Source organism: Lepidochelys kempii, chromosome 3, assembly GCF_965140285.1.
Source record: "Lepidochelys kempii isolate rLepKem1 chromosome 3, rLepKem1.hap1, whole genome shotgun sequence".
Classification (NCBI taxonomy): domain Eukaryota; kingdom Metazoa; phylum Chordata; order Testudines; family Cheloniidae; genus Lepidochelys; species Lepidochelys kempii.
Window position 1 is genome coordinate 186142013 of NC_136382.1, and position 21826 is coordinate 186163838.

General features: G+C 43.0%; 1 protein-coding gene across 3 annotated transcripts in view; it reads left to right on the forward strand.

The window, feature by feature from the left end:
* Positions 1-21826, forward strand: part of EML6 (EMAP like 6) — a 317359-nt gene that overhangs the window by 156317 nt on the left and 139216 nt on the right. The gene's annotated exons all lie outside the window — the stretch shown is intronic.

Consider the following 21826-nt stretch of genomic DNA (forward strand, 5'->3'; position numbering starts at 1 on the left):
TCAGATAGGATTAAAATCATAACATTTTAAAAGAAAACTACTGACTACTGGTTTACCTTTAAGGTGCTCTTGGGTCACATTTTCAAACTTTTCTCTGCAACCATGAGGGCTAGAAATTTCATTCTTTTTTTTTTTTAAATGAAAGCTCAGATCCTCAAGTATTTGCATAACTTTGGGAGCTAGGGCTTTAAGAAAACCGTCAAATATTGTGAGCTTAGTGATAAAATTGCAAGAGTTAGCTACACTGGTGTCCATAAACAGGAAGGTGACAGGAGTGGGAGAAAAGGTCCATTAAGGAGTATTGGACTAGGAGGAAGAGATGGTAGCTTGATAATAAAAGATTGTCCAAGGGCCCTGAAATTTTAGTGGATCCAGTTTTCCTTTTAGCCTTTGTTCTCAACAATATCTTGTCAATGCATGATGCAGAGCTACTAGCAGTTTGATATTCAGACATAGGCTTAATTGCTCCTTGTGAACTTTTGTGATTATCTGATTTAAACATCTCTGAACTTCAAAAAAGTTTGGATCTGAATCTAAATTTTGCGGCTGCTCTGTTTCTAAAATAGGTACTTGTTTGAGTGATGGTCCCTATGCTTATTCCACTGGAGGTGCACATGTGCTCCACATGCCTGAAACTGGAAGATTTTTTTCACTAGCAGTGTCCATTAATCCATGCCTGCCCTCTTCTCCTCATGTTCTGAACCAAGGACATAAGGGGCAGTGCAGATCAACCATCTCTTCAGTTCCATTCTATCACCCATGGTCTGAGACTGAACTTATGCAGAGCCACCAAGGAACAGAAGCCCTGTCCGCTCTTAAGCAACAGGGGCCATATATGCTATCCTGGAGGATCTTACTATCTGTGCAGGCCTGGAATTGCCAATTCTATCTAATCCAGTCCTAACCAGGGAGGTCCCCATACCATCTGTTCAACACTCACAGGTACCAATGACTAGCTGAGGTATAATAAGACCGCCAGTACAGAGGGCACCACCCATCAATACAAAGACCTCACACTCCTCCCAACAAATCTGGAATCAACAGGAGAGCATCACCAGTCTTTTCAAAGTGGGCAGTCAGCCCCAACAGATGATCCAAGAACTCATGAGCATCTTCCCACTCTCACAGGAAGGACTATCAGAATCAGTGTTACCCTCCCTTCCTCGTTACCCCCATGATCCCTGGCACTGCACTTATTTGGGTCCCTGGGATCTGTAATTGAGACAGCCTGATACAGGTAATCCCGCAGGGGTGAGTGGTTCAGCTGATCAGGTTGCTGATTTTCCTCAGAGTGTTTCTGAGTGGATTGAGGTTCTTCAGGGTCCGTTCTCATGCAAGGATGCTCAGACAGGAAGTAGACTCCCTGCTTCCTCCAGGAGCCATAGAAACAGTACAAGGGAAAAGGATTATACTCAAGATACTTCCTCATCCCCAAGAAGAAAGGAGACTGAAGGCCCATAGTAGATTTGAAACAGCTGGATGTCTTCATCCACAGCCTGAAGTTCAGAGTGATCACCCTGACCTTTATAGTTCCCTCATGGACTTATAGAGGTCAGGGTGATCATTCTGTTTACAGCTCTTGATGTAAAGATATCACATTCTGGGGTGCAATTCAGATTAGTGAGAGGTTATGTCACTGCTTGTCCTGTAATCCTGAGTGCCTTAAATGCTCTGCTTCTGTAGCCTCATGTCTGGATATTCCCAGTCAACATGCACTGAGTGTCTGTGTGTTGAGTAGCCCTGGTTCAGCAACTCTGACTCCAGCAGCCTGCTTTTTTCACCACAGTCACACTCTGGTCTCCACCAGCTTTGGTTACTACTATCCAAGTGATCCCAACACACACCTACCCCTGAATTTCCCCCAAACCATGTACCATGAAATGTCCAGCCCCTCCTGGAACATTCAGAGGAGTGATAAGTTCTGTTGCTCCTTTAAAAAGACAAAAGCGCAGCACCTTCTTGCTTTAACTGCAGTTAATATGACTTCAAGTGAAACACAGTCCTGGGTTGATTCAGAATAGAAGTAAAAGGTTATTTAATGAAAGAGAGGTTTTCAGTGAGTTGAAGTATAAGGGATAAAATCAGAAATGGTTACAGGTAAATAAAAGTGAAAAATGCTTTCTAGTAACCAAAATTTAACCAAACTACAGCCTTGGTTCAAGATGAGTTTCTTACCACACGTCCTTCCAGCAAGATTGCTGTCCGCCCCATTGGTCAGGATTTCCCACAAAATACAAAGTGCTTGGTTCCTTTGTAAGTCGTGGGTGAAGTATAACTTGGAGTTCTTTGCCCCTCTCTTTTATAGAAAGGTATCCTTCTCAAAGTTCAGTGCCCCTGCTGTGAGGAATGGGCCATGAAGTCAAATGAAGAAGGTTCCATGCTGGTTTCTTCCCCGCTGGTGCTTTCTACAATGCAAATTTATCTGTCCATGCAGTCTCTGATATGCCAGTGAATGGCCACTTGTCTGATTTACTTGAAAAAAGTCAAGGAAAGTGTGGGCCCCTTACTGAATGAGGGAGGCAACCTAATGACAGAGGATGTGGAAAAAGCTAATGTACTCCATGCTTTTTTGCTTCTGTCTTCACGAAGAAGGTCAGCTCCCAGAATACTGCACTGGGCAGCACAGTATGGGGAGGAGGCGACCAGCCCTCTATGGAGAAAGAAGTGGTTCGGGACTATTTAGAAAAGCTAGACGAGCACAAGTCCATGGGGCCAGATGCGTTGCATCTGAGGGTGGTAAAGGAGTCAGCGGATGTGATTGCAGAGCCATTGGCCATTATCTTTGAAAACCCATGGTGATCTGGGGAGGTCCCAGATGACTGGAAAAAGGGTAATGTAGTGCCCATCTTTAAAAAAGGGAAGAAGGAGGATCCTGGGAACTACAGGCCAGTCAGCCTCACCTCAGTCCCTGGAAAAATCATGGAGCAGGTCCTCAGGGAATCAATTCTGAAGCACTTAGAGGAGAGGAAAGTGATCAGTAACAGTCAGCATGGATTCACCAAGGGCAAGTCATGCTTGACTAATCTAATTGCCTTTTATGACCAGATAACTGGCTCTGTGGATGAGGGGAAAGCAGTGGATGTGTTATTCCTTGACTTCAGCAAAGCTTTTGATAGGGTCTCCCACAGTATTCTTGCCAGCAAGTTAAAGAGGTATGGGCTGGATGAATGGACTATAAGGTGGATAGAAAGTTGGCTAGATTGTTGGGCTCAACGGATAGTGATCAATGGCTCCATGTCTAGTTGGCAGCTGGAATCAAGTGGAGTGCCCCAAGGGTCGGTCCTTGGGCCGGTTTTGTTCAATATCTTCTTTAATGATCTGGAGGATGGCATGGACTGCACCCTCAGCAAGTTTGCAGATGACACTAAATTGGGAGGAGAGGCAGATATGCTGGAGGGTAGGGATAGGATACAGAGGGCCCTAGACAAATTAGAGGATTGGGCCAAAAGAAATCTGATGACGTTCAACAAGGACAAGTGCAGAGTCTTGCACTTAGGATGGAAGAATTCCATGCACCGCTGCAGACTAGGGACCGAATGGCTAGGCAGCAGTTCTGCAGAAGAGGACCTAGGGGTTACGGTGGACAAGAAGCTGGGTACGAGTCAACAGTGTGCCCTTGTTGCCAAGAAGGCCAATGGCATTTTTGGATGTATAAGTGGGGCATTGCCAGCAGATTGAGGGACATGATCGTTCCCCTCTAATCAAAATTGGTGAGGCCTCATTTGGAGTACTGTGTCCAGTTTTGGGCCCCACACTACAAGAAGGATGTGGAAAAATTGGAAAGAGTCCAGCGGAGTGAACAAAAATGATCAGGGGACTGGAACACATGACTTATGGGGAGAAGCTGAGGGAACTGGGGTTGTTTAGTCTGCGGAAGAGAAGAATGAGGGGGGATTTCATAGCTGCTTTCAACTACCTGAAAGGGGTTCCAAAGAGGATGGATCTAGACTGTTTTCAGTGGTAGCAGATGATAGAATGAATAGTAATGGTCTCAAGTTGCAGTGGGGGAGGTCTAGGTTGGATATTAGGAAAAACTTTTTCACTCGGAGGGTGGTGAAACACTGGAATGCGTTACCTAGGGAGGTGGTGGAATCTCCTTCTCTTGAAGTTGTCAAGGTGAGGCTTGACAAAGCCCTGTCTGGGATGATTTAGTTGGGGATTGGTCCTGCTTTGAGTAGGGGGTTGGACTAGATGACCTCTTGAGGTCCCTTCCAACCCTGATATTCTATGATTCAACTAAATCCTCAGATGACAGTAGGATCCTGTCTTGTCTTCCTAGGTCAGATAGCTTTATGCATATTTGTGACATCCTTTGTGAGATTTTGTCTAAGAAGTCTACAGATTTGGTTGTGGACAGTCTACGCACCAAGCAAGCACAGTCCAGACAAACTGGTCTCACTTCCCCACAGAGTTCTGACTTCATTTATCTGGTGGGAAAACAGGGAGGCAGTGTGTGAGGGGATTTCCTTTGCTCCTCTGCCACCCACAAAAAGATTGATCAGAGGCCTCCCTCCTACGCAGGGGAGCCTTTCTCATCAAACAAATAGCACAGGGTAGTTAGACCCAACAACAGGGTACTTGGATCCTCATGGCCTGTAGACACTCCAGAGGCCTACAGTCTACAGTCCATGAGGCCTGCAAACAATTCCTGCTGTTTATTTGAACTCTGCATGTTCAAGTCATGTCTAAGAAGATGACAGCTTATTTTATATATGAGCAGGGAGGAGCAAGGTCCATCCCTCTTTTCACAGAAGCTATCAAACTCTGGAACTGGTGCATTCACCACCAAATCATCCTCTCGGCAGTGCAGTTTCTGGGAGTGCAGAGTGCTCTGGCAGACAGCCTCAGTCTGCATTTCTCCAGAGAGCACAAGTGGGAACTACAGAATTTGGTGGTACTTCAACAGTGGAGATTCCCATTATGAGATTTCTTTGTGTCCCAAGAGACAAAGAAATACCTGATCTACTGCTCCAGTGCAGTTCAGGGCCTCTATTCCAGAGGAGATGCATTTCTAGTGCAATGGTCAGAACCACGATGTTTGCATTTTGGCCCATCCCTCTCTTACCTCAAGTTCAGAGGAAAATTAAACAAGAAAAAGCATCAATGATTCTAGTTGCTTCTCAGTAGCTGAGATAGTTCTAGTTTAAAAGCATTCTCCAGATGGCCTTGTGTACATGCATTGACATTCAGCTTTTCTCAGGCCTGTTGACCCAGGACAAGGGCAAGATCCTCCACTCCAACCCAGCGTATCTCTATCTAACAGCTTGGTATTTGGATGGGTGATGAATCTAGAGCGATTGTGCTCAGCAGCAGTACAATCCATGGTCACAGTACAATCCATCCTTAACAATAGCAGAAAAGACTCAACAAGAAAATGCTGTACAGCAAAATGGAAAAGGTTGTTCTACCTGGTGCCAGTGTTATCAGGTACCCCCCCTCCCCGAGGTTGCTGAGATCCCTACTATTCTGGACTACCTCCTCTTTCTAAAAACATCTAGACTACCAGCGCTTTGCGAGTGCACTTGGCAGCTATTAGCACCTTTCACCCTCTGGTTGACAGACATTCGCTCTTCACCTATTCCACCAGAGTATGGTTTCTGAAGGAACTAGTCAGAACTCTTCCTCCAGTGCTGAAGACTACCCTGATATGGGACCTCAGCATTAACAGATTGTCCATTTGACCCTGTGGCTCTTTGCTCATCTATCTATGAAGGTTTCTTTCCTGGTTCCAATCACCTCAGCTAGAAGAAAGCATGGGCAAGCTAGGGGCCTTTATCAGGGATCCTCCTTCTATGGTCTTCCATAAGAATAAGGTTTTCTTTAGGTTACATCCTAAATTTATTGCTAAAGTAATCTCAGAATTCTATCTGAATCAGATCATCCACTTTCCTATCTTCTATCGAAAGCCCCATGCCACTAGAGAAGAAAGGAGGCTCTGCTCTCCAGATGTCTGTCAAGTCTTGGCATTTGACCTGCAAAGGACGAAACCCTTCAGGAAATCTCCTAAATTGCTTGTTTCCTTTGCGTCCCCTCTCATACTTTCAGCTATATCTGCACAGAGACGTTCCAAATGAATACCAGGCTGCATCCTGCTTTGCATGTGTTGATGCTGACCCCGCCCCTACAGGGTGTGAGAGCCCACTTGACCAGAGCTCAGGCTGGGCTGGTAGCTTCATTTCATGATGCCTCTCTTCTGGAGAGCTATAGAGTGGCAACTTGAAACTCTGTGCATACATTTGTGGGACATTGCACTGTGGTACAAGGTTCTATGGCAGGTGTATCCCTTGGCAGAGCACTCCTGCTATCTGGAACAGCGGGGTTTCTCATACCTTCCTCCTCAATGAATACTATTTGTGAGTCACCTCATGTGGAATACATGTAGGGACCATCACTTAACAAAGTCTGGTTACTTCCCTGGTACAGTAACTGGAGTTCTTTGATATGTATGGTCCCTAATGTGTATTCCATTACCTACCCTCCTTCTCCCCTGCTTCTGATCCTTATTCTATGGTCTATGCCCTCAGTTTGGAACATGAGGAGGAGAAAGGCTAAGGTACAGACCAAAGGATGCTACCAATGAAAAATCTTCTGATCTCGGAGGCACATGGAGTGCATGCACATCTCAAGTGGAATATACATAGGAACTATACATTTCAAAGAACTCCAGTTACTGTCACGGTAAGTATCCAGATTTTCAACCAAAATTCTGGATTCAAATACCCAATAAGGTTAGGAAAAATTTAGAACTGGATCCCATTTTTCAGCTTGGGCCTATCTCTAGTTGTGCTGTATCATGTCAACACATAAGAGTGACTTTGTGATGCTACTATATGTTAACCACCAATGTATTGGAAAATTGTAAACACTTGTTCATGCACTGGTTGGAATTTTTAAATGTTAATAAAATGTCTGTTTTTAAAATTATGGAGGGTTTAATACATAATAATACCATAAGGTACCAGCCATAAGTAAAAGTTTTTAAAATTTTATACATTTTTAATATGAAATCCTTTCTCTCAGAGTTGTGATATTTCATTGTTGACTGAGGTTTTTGAATAAGTTATTTATCTAACAAAGTAAGTTAAGTGAACACAGTATTGGTGCTGTTGTAATTTTGCATGGCTGCATTCTGTGACTCAGTCTCTGCAACTGGGTTGTCCTGTCTTTGTGTGTGCAATGATCAACAACAATTGCGGTGCTGTATAGTATATTGCATGGTATGTGGCAACTTTAAACCTCCTCTTGAAGTTTACCCCTAAACAGCAGAACGGTTCCTCAAAAATTACAAAATTAAACAACAGTTTTTTGCCTCACTCTAACTAAAAAGCAGAAATTGGAAACTAAATAAAATGTTGCACTGAATATTCCCAAATTTTCAACCCTAATTAAATATGTATGATGAAACATAGTCTAATTATAATGCTTTTAAAAATAGGAATGGATAGAGGTGTTGGTATTCAGAGCTAGCCCTAGGGAAAAGTTCTTCTAGGTTCAGGTTTGCATTCAACAGTGTTAGTAACTTGTAAACTACTCCAAAATTAAGGAAATCTTGCAAGATCAGATCATCTGTCCTTGAAAATTTTCTGCAAACTTTGGCTGTTCTGGTGGTGATTTGGGATGCACCTGGATTCAAACTAGACTACAAACACCTACCCTTCAAGTTTTGGATCTTTATCAGGAACGTTAACTGTAGGGTTTGGTTAAAATCTAGTGATTTTACTGCCAGGAGCAGCCTTTTGGGTGTTGAATAATTTGTCACTAAGGGATCTAAACTAGCTGTTATCACTTAGGAAAGAGATCTTAGAGTCATCGTGGATAGTTCTCTGAAAATGTCTGCTTAATGTGCAGTGGCAGTCAAAACAGCTAGCAATGTAAGAGCCTTTAGGAAAGGGATAGATAATAAGATGGAAAATATCATAATGCCACTATATAAATCCATGATATGCTCACACCATGACTAGTGCATGCAGTTCTGGTCACCCCATCTCAAAAACATATATTAGACTTAGAAAAGACACAGAGATGGGCAACAAAAATGATTAAGAATATGGAACGGCTTCCATGTGAGGAGAAATTAAAAAGACTTCTCATTTTAGAAGAGAAATGACTAAAGAGGGATATAATAGAGGTCTATAAAATCACAAATGATTTGGAGAAAGTGAATAGGGAAGTGTTATTTACTCCTTCACCGAAAACACAAACCAGGGGTCATCCAACGAAATTCATAGGCAGCAGGTTTACAACAAACAAAAGGAAGTATTACTTCACATGATGCACATTCAACCTCTAACTCATTGCCAGAGGATGCTGTAAAGGCCAAAAGTATAACTCAATTCAACAAAGAATTAATAAGTTCATGAGGTAGGTCCATCAATGGCCATTAGTCAAGATGGTCAGGGATGCATCCCCGTGCTCTGGGTGTCCCTAAACTTCTGATTGCTAGAATCTGGGACTGGACAACAGGGAATGGATAACTCAACACATTTCTCTGTTCTGTTCACTCTCACTGAAGCATCTGGCACCAGCCACTGTTGGAAGACAGGATACTGGGCTAGATGGATTGATCTGCCCTAGTATGGCCATTCTTATGTTCTACAAGGACTGCCAGTTTGGACCCTTAATTTTCATGTGACAAGCATGCCTAGAATTCTTATACCTAAAGTTTACCAACCTTCTCTGATGCAAAATTTTTTGAAAATAGACTTAATCTTATATATGTTAGCTTCTTCAACGTAAAGTGCTTAAACATTTTTATTGCTACATTTTCAGCATGTAATGATCTTTATCAATCTGTTTGGCACTAAGGTCATGCCTAGACAAGGAAAATAGGTTGAGTTTTAAAATGGATTGGTTAGCACCTTAAACAGTGTGTTTTAAACCACAGTTGTCATAAACATAAAGGGAAGGGTAACCACCTTTCTGTACACAGTGCTATAAAATCCCTCCTGGCCAGAGGCAAAATCCTTTCAACTGTAAAGGGTTAAGAAGCTAAGGTAACCTTGCTGGCACCTGACCCAAAATGACCAATGAAGGGACAAGATACTTTCAAATCTGGAGGGGGAGAAAAGGTTTTGGTCTGTCTGTGTGATACCTTTGCCGGGAACAGATCAAGGATACAAGCCTTCCAACTCCTGTAAAGTTAGTAAGTAATCTAGCTAGAAAATGTGTTAGGTTTTCTTTGGTTTTTTGGCTTGTAAATTCACTGTGCTGGAGGAGGAAATGTGTATTCCTGTTTTTGTGTCTTTTTGTAACTTAAGGTTTTGCCTAGAGGGATTCTCTATGTTTTGAATCTGACTGCCTGTAAGATTATCTTCCATTCTGATCTTAGAGTTGTTCTCTTAACTTTTTTTGTTTTTCTAATAAAGTTCTGACTTTTAAGAACCTGATTGATTTTTCATTGTTCTTAAGATCCAAGGGTTTGGGTCTGTGTTCACCTGTACCAATTGGTGAGGATATTATTCTCTAGCCTTCCCCAGGAAAGGGGGTGTAGGGCTTGGGGGGATATTTTCGGGGAAGACGTCTCCAAGTGGTCTCTTTCCTTGTTCTTTGTTTAAATCGCTTGGTGGTGGCAGCGTACCAGGTTTTTAACCTAAGCTGGTTCCCAAGGCAAGAAAGAAATCTGTGCCTTGGGGAAGTTTTAACCTAAGCTGGTAAGAATAAGCTTAGGGGGTCTTTCATGCAGGTCCCCACATCTGTACCCTAGAGTTCAGAAGGAACCTTGGGGAAGGAACCTTGCAGTAGTATAGACAGAGCTGAACACCTTTAAAAATGTGTTAGCTGGTCCTGGTCAACCAGAGGATTTCCCATCTATTATAGTGTTTAGAAACATATTCTTAAATACAACCTGTTTTTCTACTTTATATATGGCCTAAGAGAAAACAAAAGGGGTTTAAAAAAATACAGGATTTGTACTCTCAGTATCCTTGAAATATAATAGATTCACTATCCACTAAACCATCTTTGTTAATGCGAACAGGAATTTAACATTAATGAGAATTTGAAGGTGCTTTATTATCAGCTTTAGAGAGTCTAATCATACTATTTCATGAATGTAACAAATCTAATAAGAATTAGGTGGAAGGAAAAATTGACTTATTTTAAAATTAATATAAGGGTCATAACTTTCAGTGATTGTGTTACCTAGTTTATATCAATATCTACATTATTACAAATGTTAATGAATATACAAACAGAATTGAAATGTGTTTTACTTCTTCAACATAAAGTAAATATTTCACCTGCATTTTAGTTTTAGTTTACTTTTTATGTAAGACTATATATGTCCTTTTATAAGCACAAAGCATGAACTGGGCACCTGTCTGTTAGTGATAGGTCTGTACAAAAATACAAAAAAATACAGTCTTTGGTATTGTCATGGCAGTACCTTAGGCCCTGATCATGCAAACACACATGCTTAACTTTAAGCATATGAGTAATCCCACTGACTTCAGTTGACGTCATTGGCGTTCTGCATGAACACACGAGGTGTACCTACATCTCATTGCAGGGTTGGGTCCGGTGGTGGTGGTGGTGGTGGTAGTAGTAGTAGCTTTCCCCCACACCCAAATTAGTTTCAAGTTGCATTTGTCTGATACTTGGTGTTATTGCATTCATGCAACGTTATGTGTGCCCTGGGTGGCAAATTTAACACCTGTAATTTCCCATATATATTAACCAGATTATATGTAATTTAGTGGATAAAGTTCTGCCTTATATTTCAAATGTATAGAGTTTAAATCTAGGTGAGATTGTTTTCTTAATGAAAAGTTTTCATATCTTTTTTCTATGTCAAATGTATTGCTTTTTAGCACTTTTTACCCTTGAACATTGTATTTTTCTAAGAAGTATGTAAACAGATCTTTTTCTTAAAGAAGCAAAACATATTAACCCTTTGACCTTCCATTGTTAGCTTCCTTTATCACTACCAGTACCAAAGCAAGATTATATTCTTGCCGTCTTTTTCCTTTTTATCTCCTTTTATTTCTTGTTTCCTTCTCTTTTATTTCTTTGCAATCACAATTGTCCTCCTTTTCCCACTTCTTTACTTCCTGCCTCTTAATTACTCTTCCTCCTCCCTTTTAGTTCCATTCCACTCCCAATACAGTTCCTCTCTCTACTTCCTTAAGTCCCCATTGCATTTCCTTTTTTACCTTGCTTCTCCTATGGCTCAATCCTGCTAGATACTGAGCACTCTGACTACAGTCCAGCAAAGCATTTAAGCACCTACTTAACTTTAAACATTTGAGTAGCCCTGTGGAAGTCATTTAAGTTCTATGGCCTGTGTATTCAGGAGTCAGACTAGATGACCATAGTGGTCCCTTCCATAACCCAGGGTGCCTGGGGTAGCCCAAACTGGAAATGCCAAGGTCAGGGCAGATATTCCCAAGTCAGGGCAGATACTCCCAAGGAAATGCCAAAGGAGAGCAGATACTCCTAAGAATGGTGGGTAACACTGAAGTTAAACTCCCCAACCAGTCCCAAACTGTTCTTCTGAACCCCACACTGGTTATCAAAAAGCAAAAAAAAAAAAGGAATCACATAGCCCCATTATTGCATTCCAGTTCTCTGGCTCCTATTCAGCACCTAGATCCAGTACAGTAAGAAGTTATTTTAAAACTCGGCTCACTATACACAATGTTCTTCAGACCCCAAATGGACAGCCACATTACCAGGTCAATATTAGGTTGGATCTTACCCAAAATACCATGCCGCCAGCCAATCCTTTAGTGTCTAAAACTAAAGGTTTATTACAGGGGTCGGCAACCTGCGGCATGTGTACCAAAGGCGGCACATGAGCTGATTTTTACTGGCATGCTGCTGCCAGCCGGGGTCCCGGCTGCTGGCCCCACTCAGCCTGCTTCCTGCCTGGGTGAACAGAATCCCAGGCTGGCAGCAGGCTGAGCGGGGCTGGCGGCTGGGATGCTGGCTGGCAGGAACTAGTGGACGGAACCCCAGACCGGCGGCGGGCTGAGGCGCTTAGCCCACCAATGGTCTGCAGTTCTGTCTGCCAGCCACCCTGAGCCCGCTGATGGTCTGGAGTTCCGGCCCCCGGCCCCTTGCCAGCCGGGGTCTTGGCCGCCTGCCCCGCTCAGCCCTCTGACAAGTCCGGGGTTCCGGCTGCCTGCCCCTTGCCAGCTTGGGTCCTGGCCATCGGCCCTGCTCAGCCTGCTGCTGGCTGGGATACCAGCCGCTTGCTCCACTCACCTCGCTGCTGGTCTGGGGTTCCAGGGGCCTGGCCCCTGCTAGCTGGGGTCCTGGCCACCGGCCCTGCTCAGCCCACTGGCAGTCTGGGGTTCCATCAGGGGGCCCCTGTAAATGTAAATTTATTACTGGCATGTGAAACCTTAAATTAATGAAGACTTGGCATGCCACTTCTCAAAGGTTGTCAATCCCTCGTTTATTATAAAGAAGAAAGAAAGAACAAGAAGAGAGCTGTTAAATGGTAAAGCAGTCACATACATACAAATATTCAAAGTCCATTTATCAGGTTCTTAGCAGTATTGGTGAGTTTGCTGGCTTGTTCAGGGCTTCAGTTGTAGCAAAATTCCTCCAGACGTAAGAAGCAGGAATGAAGACAAGAAGCAGGATAGAAGACAAAATGGAGATGATGCAGCTGCCCTTTATAGTCCTTTTGCCATATGCCTGGTACTTCCTTTGTTCCAAACACAAACTCATAGCACATGGCATTAAAGGGCCTTATAGTTCTTTCCACAGGCATGCCCCTGCATGCCGTGCTGAGTCAAAAGTTGTAGTCCCTGGCCCTTTCAATGGATTCATTGTACAGTTGATGTCCCTTAATGGACATCAAGCAGGGGACTGGGGCACATGACTTACGAGGAGAGACTGCGGGAACTGGGCTTGTTTAGTCTGCAGAAGAGAAGAGTGAGGGGGGATTTGATAGCAGCCTTCAACTACCTGAAGGGGAGTTCCAAAGAGGACGGACCTTCGTTGTTCTGAGTAGTGGCAGATGACAGAACAAGGAGCAATGGTCTCAAGTTGCAGTGGGGGAGGTTTAGGTTGGATATTAGGAAACACTATTTCATTAGTAGGGTGGTGAAATAGTGGAATGGGTTACCTAGGGAGGTGGTGGAATCTCCATTCTTAGGGGTTTTTAAGCCCTAGGTTGACAAAGCCGTGGCTGGGATGATTTAGTTGGTGTTGGTCCTGCTTGGAGCAGGGGGTTGGACTAGATGACCTCCTGAGGTCTCTTCCAACCGTAATCTTCTATGATGCCATTCTGTCTGGGAGTGTCACCCAGAAACACAGTACAAGTTTGGAAATACAGATATACCCTCCATATCTATAACTCATAATACAAAGGAGATACAAGCATATAAACAATATTACCATACTTATAACATTTTCACAAATACCTTACATGCCATATCTGATCAGATTCCTTGCAATTTTATAATATTGGTGGTATTAATAATGTAAATGGTATCCCATATTCCATATAGCATCACACTTTCTGCCTGTGGAATCTGAGGGTACAGATCATAGAATCATAGAAACATAGAAACATAGAATATCAGGGTTGGAAGGGACCTCAGGAGGTCATCTAGTCCAACCCCCTGCTCAAAAGCAGGACCCATCCTCAATTAAATCATCCCAGCCAGGGCTTTGTCAAGCCTGACCTTAAAAACTTCTAAGGAAGGAGATTCCACCACCTCCCTAGGCAACGCATTCCAGTGTTTCACCACCCTCCTAGTGAAAAAGTTTTTCCTAATATCCAACCTAAACCTCCCCCCTGCAACTTGAGACCATTACTCCTTGTCCTGTCCTCTTCCACCACTGAGAATAGTCTAGAACCATCCTCTCTGGAACTACCTCTCAGGTAGTTGAAAGCAGCTATCAAATCCCCCCCCCCTCATTCTTCTCTTCTGCAGACTAAACAATCCCAGTTCCCTCAGCCTCTCCTCATCAATCATGTGTTCCAGACCCCTAATCATTTTTGTTGCCCTTCGCTAGACTCTCTCCAATTTATCCACATCCTTCTTGTAGTGTGGGGCCCAAAACTGAACACAGAACTCCAGATGAGGCCTCACCAATGTCGAATAGAGGGGGACGATCACGTCCCTCGATCTGCTCGCTATGCCCCTACTTATACATCCCAAAATGCCATTGGCCTTCTTGGCAACAAGGGCACACTGCTGACTCATATCCAGCTTCTCGTCCACTGTCACCCCTAGGTCCTTTTCCGCAGAACTGCTGCCTAGCCATTCGGTCCCTAGTCTGTAGCTGTGCAGTGGGTTCTTCCATCCTAAATGCAGGACCCTTGTCCTTGTTGAACCTCATCAGATTTCTTTTGGCCCAATCCACCAATTTGTCTAGGTCCCTCTGTATCCTATCCCTGCCCTCCAGCGTATCTACCACTCCTCCCAGTTTAGTATCATCCGCAAATTTGCTGAGAGTGCAATCCGCACCATCCTCCAGATCATTTATGAAGATATTGAACAAAACCGGCCCCAGGACCGACCCCTGGGGCACTCCACTTGACACCGGCTGTCAACTAGACATGGAGCCATTGATCACTACCCGTTGAGCCCGACAATCTAGCCAACTTTCTACCCATCTTATAGTGCATTCATCCAGCCCATATTTCCTTAACTTGCTGACAAGAATACTGTGGGAGACCGTGTCAAAAGCTTTGCTAAAGTCAAGATACAAGCTTTGCTAAAGTCAAGATACAGATGTGGGGACCTGCATGAAAGACCCCCTAAGCTTATTTTTACCAGCTTAGGTTAAAACTTCCCCAAGGTACAAACTATTTTTCTTTTGTCCCGGGACTTTATTGCTGCCACCACAATGCGTGTGACAAATATAACAGGGAAAGAACCCACTTGGAAACATCTTTCCCCAAAAAATCCCCCCAAGCCCTACATCCTCTTTCCTGGGGAAGGCTTAATAAAGATCCTCCCAATTTGCATAGGTGAACACAGACCCAAACCCTTGGATCTTAAGAACAATGAAAAAGCAATCAGGTTCTTAAAAGAAGAATTTTAATTCAAGAAAAAGTAAAGGAATCACCTCTGTAAAATCAGGATGGTAAATACCTTTCAAGGTAATCAGATTCAAAACATAGAGAATCCCTCTAGGCAAAACCTTAAGTTACAAAAAGACACAAAAACAGGAATATACATTCCATTCAGCACAACTTATTTTATCAGCCATTTAAACAAAACAGACTCTAACGCATATCTAACTAGATATGCTGGATTAATCTAGCATAGATTCAACTATGATAACAACTAGATTAATCCTTTACAGGAGTTCTGACCTGCATTCCTGCTCTGGTCCCGGCAAAAGCAACACACACACAGACAGAGAGAACCCTTTGTCCCCCCACTCCCTCCAGCTTTGAAAGTATCTTGTCTCCTCATTGGTCATTTTGGTCAGGTGCCAGCGAGGTTGTCTTAGCTTCTTAACCCTTTACAGGTGAAAGGGTTTTTGTCTCTGGCCAGGAGGGATTTAAAGGTGTTTACCCTTCCCGTTATATTTATGACAGCCCTACACCCCCTTTCCTGGGGAAGGCTTGATAATAATATCCTCACCAATTGGTACAGGTGAACACAGACCCAAACCCTTGGATTTTAAGAACAATAAAAAAATCAATCAGGTTCTTTAAAAGAATAATTTTATTTAAAGAAAAGGTAAAAGAATCACCTCTGGAAAATTAGGATGGTAAATACTTTACAGGGTAATTAGATTTAAAACATAGGGAATCCCTCTAGGCAAAACCTTAAGTTACAAAAAGACACAAAAACAGGAATACACATTCCCTCCAGCACAGTGAATTTTACAAGCCAAAACACAAAAGAAAATCTAATGCATTTTCTAGCTAGATTAATTACTAACTTTACAGGAGTTGGAAGGCTTGCATTCTTGATTTGTTTCCGGCAAAGGTATTACACAGACAGACAAAACCCTTTGTCCCCCCCTCCAGATTTGAAAGAATCTTGTCTCCTTATTGGCCATTTTGGGTCAGGTGCCAGCGGGGTTACCTTAGCTTTTTAACCCTTTAGAGGTGAAAGGATTTTGCCTGTGTCCGGGAGGGATTTTATAGCACTGTATAGAGAAAGTGGTTACCCTTCCCTTTATAATTATGACAGGGCGGTACTATTCTTCCATTTGACAGCTCAGGACCTGAGGGACAGAGGGTGAAATTCACAAAGGCATTTGGCACTGTGACGATATGCACAATTATACCTAACATTTAAGCACCTAGAAATTCATTAGGATTCACAAAACCTGAATTAGGTGCTCAGATTTCTTATTCTGTGAATGAAGAGCTACAGGACGTTCTGATGTGGGTCTCTCCCAGTCTCTCCTGTTGAAGCTGTTGCACTTTAAATTAAATAATTCAAGCCTCTGGAGTTGGGGGTCTCATAAATATAAAGGGAAGGCTAACAACCTTTATGTATGCAGTAACATAAAATCCCTTCTGGCCAGAGGTACAGAATCACTTATCTGTAAGGGGTTAATCAGTTCAATTAACCTAGTTGGCACCTGACCAGAAGGACCAGAAGGACCAATGGGGAAATACTTTCAAATCTGGAGGCGGGAACGTTTTGTTTGTACCCTCTTTGTTTGTTCCCTCTCGGGACAGAGAGAGAGAGAGTCTATGACAGAGCGAGACCAAGCAGGTAAACCAGCTCCTAAAAAGATCCTGAAATGATACATCTAAAATTGCAGAAATTGTAAGTAATAGCAAGGAAATGCATTAGATCATCTTTTGTTTTTAGCTTGTGAATTTTCCTTATGCTAAGAGGGAGGTTTATTCCTGTCTTTGTAACTTTGAAGTTGAGCCTAGAGGGGAATCCTCTGTGTTTTAAATCTTTTTATTACACTGTAAAAAGTACCTTCCATCCTGATTTTTGCAGATGTGATTCTTTTACTTTTTTTTTAAAATAAAGTTCTTCTTTTAAGAACCTGATTGATTTTCAGTGCCCTTAAAACAAAGGGGTTTGGTTTGTGCTCACATTGTACCAATTGGTGAGGATATTATTCTCAAGCCTCCCCAGGAAAGCGGCTGAAGAGGTTTGGGGGGATATTTTGGGGCAATAGGGACTCCAAGGGGACCTTTTCCTGAATCTTTGTCTAAATCACTTGGTAGTGGTGGCAATACCACCCAAGGACATGGAAAGGATTTGTGCCTTGGGGAAGTTTTTAACCTAAGCTGGTAGAAATAAGCTTAGGGGGTCTTTCATGCGGGTCCCCACATCTGTACCCCAGAGTTCAGAGTGGGGAAGGAACCTTGACATGGTGGCAGAGCGGTGGGATCATTTTCAGATCATTTTGAACCAGAAGCACAACAGGATTTTAAAAGGTTTTGTAAAAGGTGATTGCAGCTGTAGATTCTGTCTCTCTGCCTGGGGGGCAGAGCAGCAGGCATAACAAAAGGATTTTTCTGTAGGCTGAGAACAGGTATCAGGAAAAAAAGGTATCAGGTTATAGCACAGCAAAATTTTACAAGCCAGTTTTTTTGTTTTCTTTTCTTTTCTTTCTAACTCTCGGGTGTAAAGTTAGTTAAAAACAGAGAGGTTAGGATGACAGACTGCACTGTTCAACAGAAGTTGTAATTAGCCAGCTTTGAGGCTGAGGAAAAACAAAAGGAACATGAAAGACGGGTATAACTCAGAAAGATGGAGGCAAAAGAAAAAGAAATAGAGGCTGCCCACAGGAGACAAATGGAGGCAAAGGAAAAAGAAACGGAAGAGAAGGAAAAAGAGAGGAAGCATGCACTGGAGATGGAGAAGGCAAAGGCTCAGCAGAATGTACCGAATAACCCTAACAATCCTTCCCCAGCAATCCACAAATGGGAGCAACTATGTCCACAGTATGATGAATCCAGTGATATTGCTGAATATTTTCTCACCTTTGAGAGACTGTGCACACTCCATAAAATTCCTGAAGCTCACAAGATGACCACATTCATCGCAAAATTGACTGAAAAAGCTCTGGACATATTCAAGATGCCTATTAATGAGGCTTCTGACTATAATAAATTAAAGAATTTGATTTTAAAACAATTTCAAGTTACACCTAAAACTTACAGACTAAAATTTAAAGCCCTTAAAAGAGGATCTGGACTAAGTAATGTGGCTTATGTAAACCAAATAACAAATCTGTTTGATAAATGGCTCAAAGAATGGGATGTAACTAGCTTTGGAGAAATGTGGAATTTAATGATACAGGAGCAATTCCTGAATATGTCCAAGGATGATATAAAACAGTGTTTATGGGATAAGAAAATAGACTCAGCAGGAAGTCTTGCTTCTTATGCTGATCAATACGAGCAGTCCCAGACTGCCAAAGAGGCAGGGCAAAACAAAACAAAACAGGTGGAGGGAGGAGAGAGGAACAACTCTGGTCGCAGTTTGAACGGATACCAGAAGGAACACCCTCAAACTACACCCTACTACCGGGGGCAGCCCAAGGCCCCAACTACACCCCAAGGAGCACTCCAGACACCTTATCGTCCCACCACACCATTCTCCAGCAACCCACCTCGCCCCAGTGACCCGTCAGCTGGACGATGTTTTAAATGTAACAAGCTGGGGCAGGTAAAGGCCAAATGCCCCCAAAACCCCAACAGATTACAGTTCATTACACCAGGGTCCCACCAAATGTCCTGAGGCCCAGATGCCTCCCAGATACCCTCAAAGCAGAGGAAAACTCTAAGTGTGGGCAGGAAAAAGGTTACAGCATGGAGGGACACTGGAGCACAAGTGTCAGCCATCCATGCTTCCTTAGTGGACCCCAATTTAATCAACCCAGAGGTCCAAGTGATGATTCAACCCTTCAAGTCAAACTCTTTTGACTTGCCCACAGCCAAGTTGCCTGTCCAGTACAAGGGCTGATCAGGAATGTGGACTTTTGCAGTCTATGTTGATTATCCCATCCCCATGCTGTTGGGGAAAGACTTGGCCAATCATGTGAAACTAGCTAAGAGGGTGGGAATGGTCACCCGCAGCCAGGCTAAGCAAGGAACCTTAACACACCCTACCTCACATGGATGCTGTGAGGTAAAAATACATTTTAAAAAGAAAAGGAGTACTAGTGGCGCCATAGAGACTAACCAATTTATTTGAGCATAAGCTTTCGATGCATCCGATGAAATGAGCTGTAGCTCACAAAAGCTTATGCTCAAATAAATTGGTTAGTCTCTAAGATGCCACTAGTACTCCTTTTCTTTTTGTGAATACAGACTAACATGGCTGCTACTCTGAAACCTACATTTTAAAAGACTGTGAAGTCCTCAGATACTATTGTAATGAGGTCATACAAGTACTTTATATCGTAGACATGATAGCTAACACATATTAAAACACAACTTGTTTTTCTAGTCTAGACATGGACTGTACATGTAAGATACAGCTTGCAGGGGAGAGGCTTAAGGTGATGGCTGACAACCACACAGGTGTGAGATCCTTGACAATTGGTTTCCCATTGTCAAGAAATGCAGTGCCCTCTACTCTGCTCCCGTTCTCACATTCATCTATCTATTAGTTAGTTGCTCTAACAATCACCTATGTGCCTTCTTCCACATGGTCTGCTATGCATGGTCCAGCCTTCCTGAGCTCATCCTCCAGGCCTCAACCTGTTCACATTAAAGTCCTTCTTAAACACCTATTTCTGTTGTAACCCATAATTAATCTAGTTGATTTGTATAGAAAATCCATTTTATAGTTCCCCTTCCTTGAAGTATGTTTACTTTGCTGTTTGTCCATCAAAGAACTCTTCAAGGCAGGCATCACCCCTTCTTATGTGTCCGGAAAATGCCTCGCATATTATGGGTGCTACCATAAACATATAATAATATCCAGAACAATAGAATGTTATAATGGATGTGGGAGCTCTCCCAGTATTTAGGTACTTAGTTCCACAAAACTGAGTTACTGGGAATGATATGTTGTTTTGCAAACAGTTACTGGATTTTTCAGTACAAAAGTCTGTTTCCTTTCGCATATAGTACAACAGGTACACACATTTTTTCAGAATCCTTCATTGTGTCCTGCTCTGAAAATTCTGCCTACAAATTCATAGTCTCAAATTATTCCGATGCCAATTGCAACTTGTTAGTTAAAGTGGAGTTCTGTTCCGCATGTAAAGCAGGGATATTAATAAAGAATTTTTACAAAGAAACATTTCTTTATTGCTAGTCAATACTTCACTTGGAAACAAATCCTATTCTTAGCATACAGCTTGATAACCAGATGTGTGCTTAGGAGTTCTTCAAGTACAGTGGGAGAATTAATTCTTACCCATGTTTAGAGAGCAGCAGTTGAGCTGTTTCACAATCGCTGCTGCATAAACCTATGTTCTTCTTCAAGTGATTGTCCACCCAGATTCCACTCTCAGTGCTCATGTCCCCATGCATTTGAGATTGGATTATTTTTGAATAGCAGTGCCTGTTGTTTCAATGGCTGTGCTCTGCATGCCTTCACATCCAGTGAAGTCTCATGAGAGACCGTTGAAATAGGGAGTAGACTCCCTGCTTCAACTCAGAGCAATGGAAGAAGTGTCCTTAGAATTCACAGGAAAGGGCTTTCATTCCCATTACTTCCTACTTCCAAACAAGAAAGGGGGTTGGAGACCCATCCTCAATCTTTGCGGTCTCAACATGTTTATTCATCATTTCTAATTCTGCGTCATCAGCTAGCTTCCGTAATACCTTCCCTGGATCCTCTGGACTGATTCATAGCTCTCAACCTTCAAGATGCTTACTTTCATACCTCCATCTTCCCAGCTCACAGAAAGTACCTGAGATTCCTGGTAGGAGCATCTCAATACCAATACAGAGTCCTGTCTTTTGGGTTCTCAGGAGCTTCTCAGGTCTTCACTGAAGTCCTGTCTGCACATCTTTGTAGGTGAGGAATACAGGTTTATCCTTATGTAGATGACTTGGTGGTTCAGGGAAAATCCCTACAGCAGGAAACCGACTAGATTTATTAGAATCATAGAAGATTAGGGTTGGAAGAGTCCTCAGGAAGTCATCTAGTCCAACTCCCTGCTCAAATAAGGACCAACACCAACTAAATCATCCCAGGTAGGGCTTTGTCAAGCCGGGCCTTAAAAACCAGTAAGAATGGAGATTCCACCACCTCCCTAGGTAACCCATTCTAGTGCTTCACCACCCTCCTAGTGAAATAGTTTTTCCTAATATCCAACCTAGACCTCCCCCACTGCAACTTGAGACCATTGCTCCTTGTTCTGTCATCTGTTCTGTTCTGTCATCTGCCACTAATAAGAACAGCCGAGCTCCATCCTCTTTGGAACCCCCCTTCAAGTAGTTGAAGGCTGCTGTCAAATCCCCCCTCACTCTTATTTTCTGTAGACTAAATAAGCCTGGTTTCCTTAGCCTCTCCTCATAAGTCATGTGCCGCAGCCCCCTAATAATTTTTGTTACCCTCTGCTGGACTCTCTCCAATTTGTCCACATCTTTTCTGTAGTGGAGGGCCCAAAACTGGGTGCAATGCTCCAGATGTGGTCTCACCAGTGCTGAATAGAGGGGAATAAATCACTTCCCTTGATCTGCTGGCAATGCTCCTACTAATGCAGCCCAATATACCATTAGCTTTCTTGGCAACAAGGGCACACTGTTGACCATATCCAGCTTCTCATGCATTGTAATCCCCAGGTCCTTTTCTGCAGAACTGCCGTGTAGCCAGTTGGTCCCCAGCCTGTAGCACTGCATGGGATTCTTCCATCCTAAGTGCAGAACTCTGCACTTGTCCTTGTTGAACCTCATCAGATTTCTTTTGGCCCAATTCTTCAATTAGTCTAGGTCACTCTGGACCCTATCCCTAGCCTCCAGCGTATC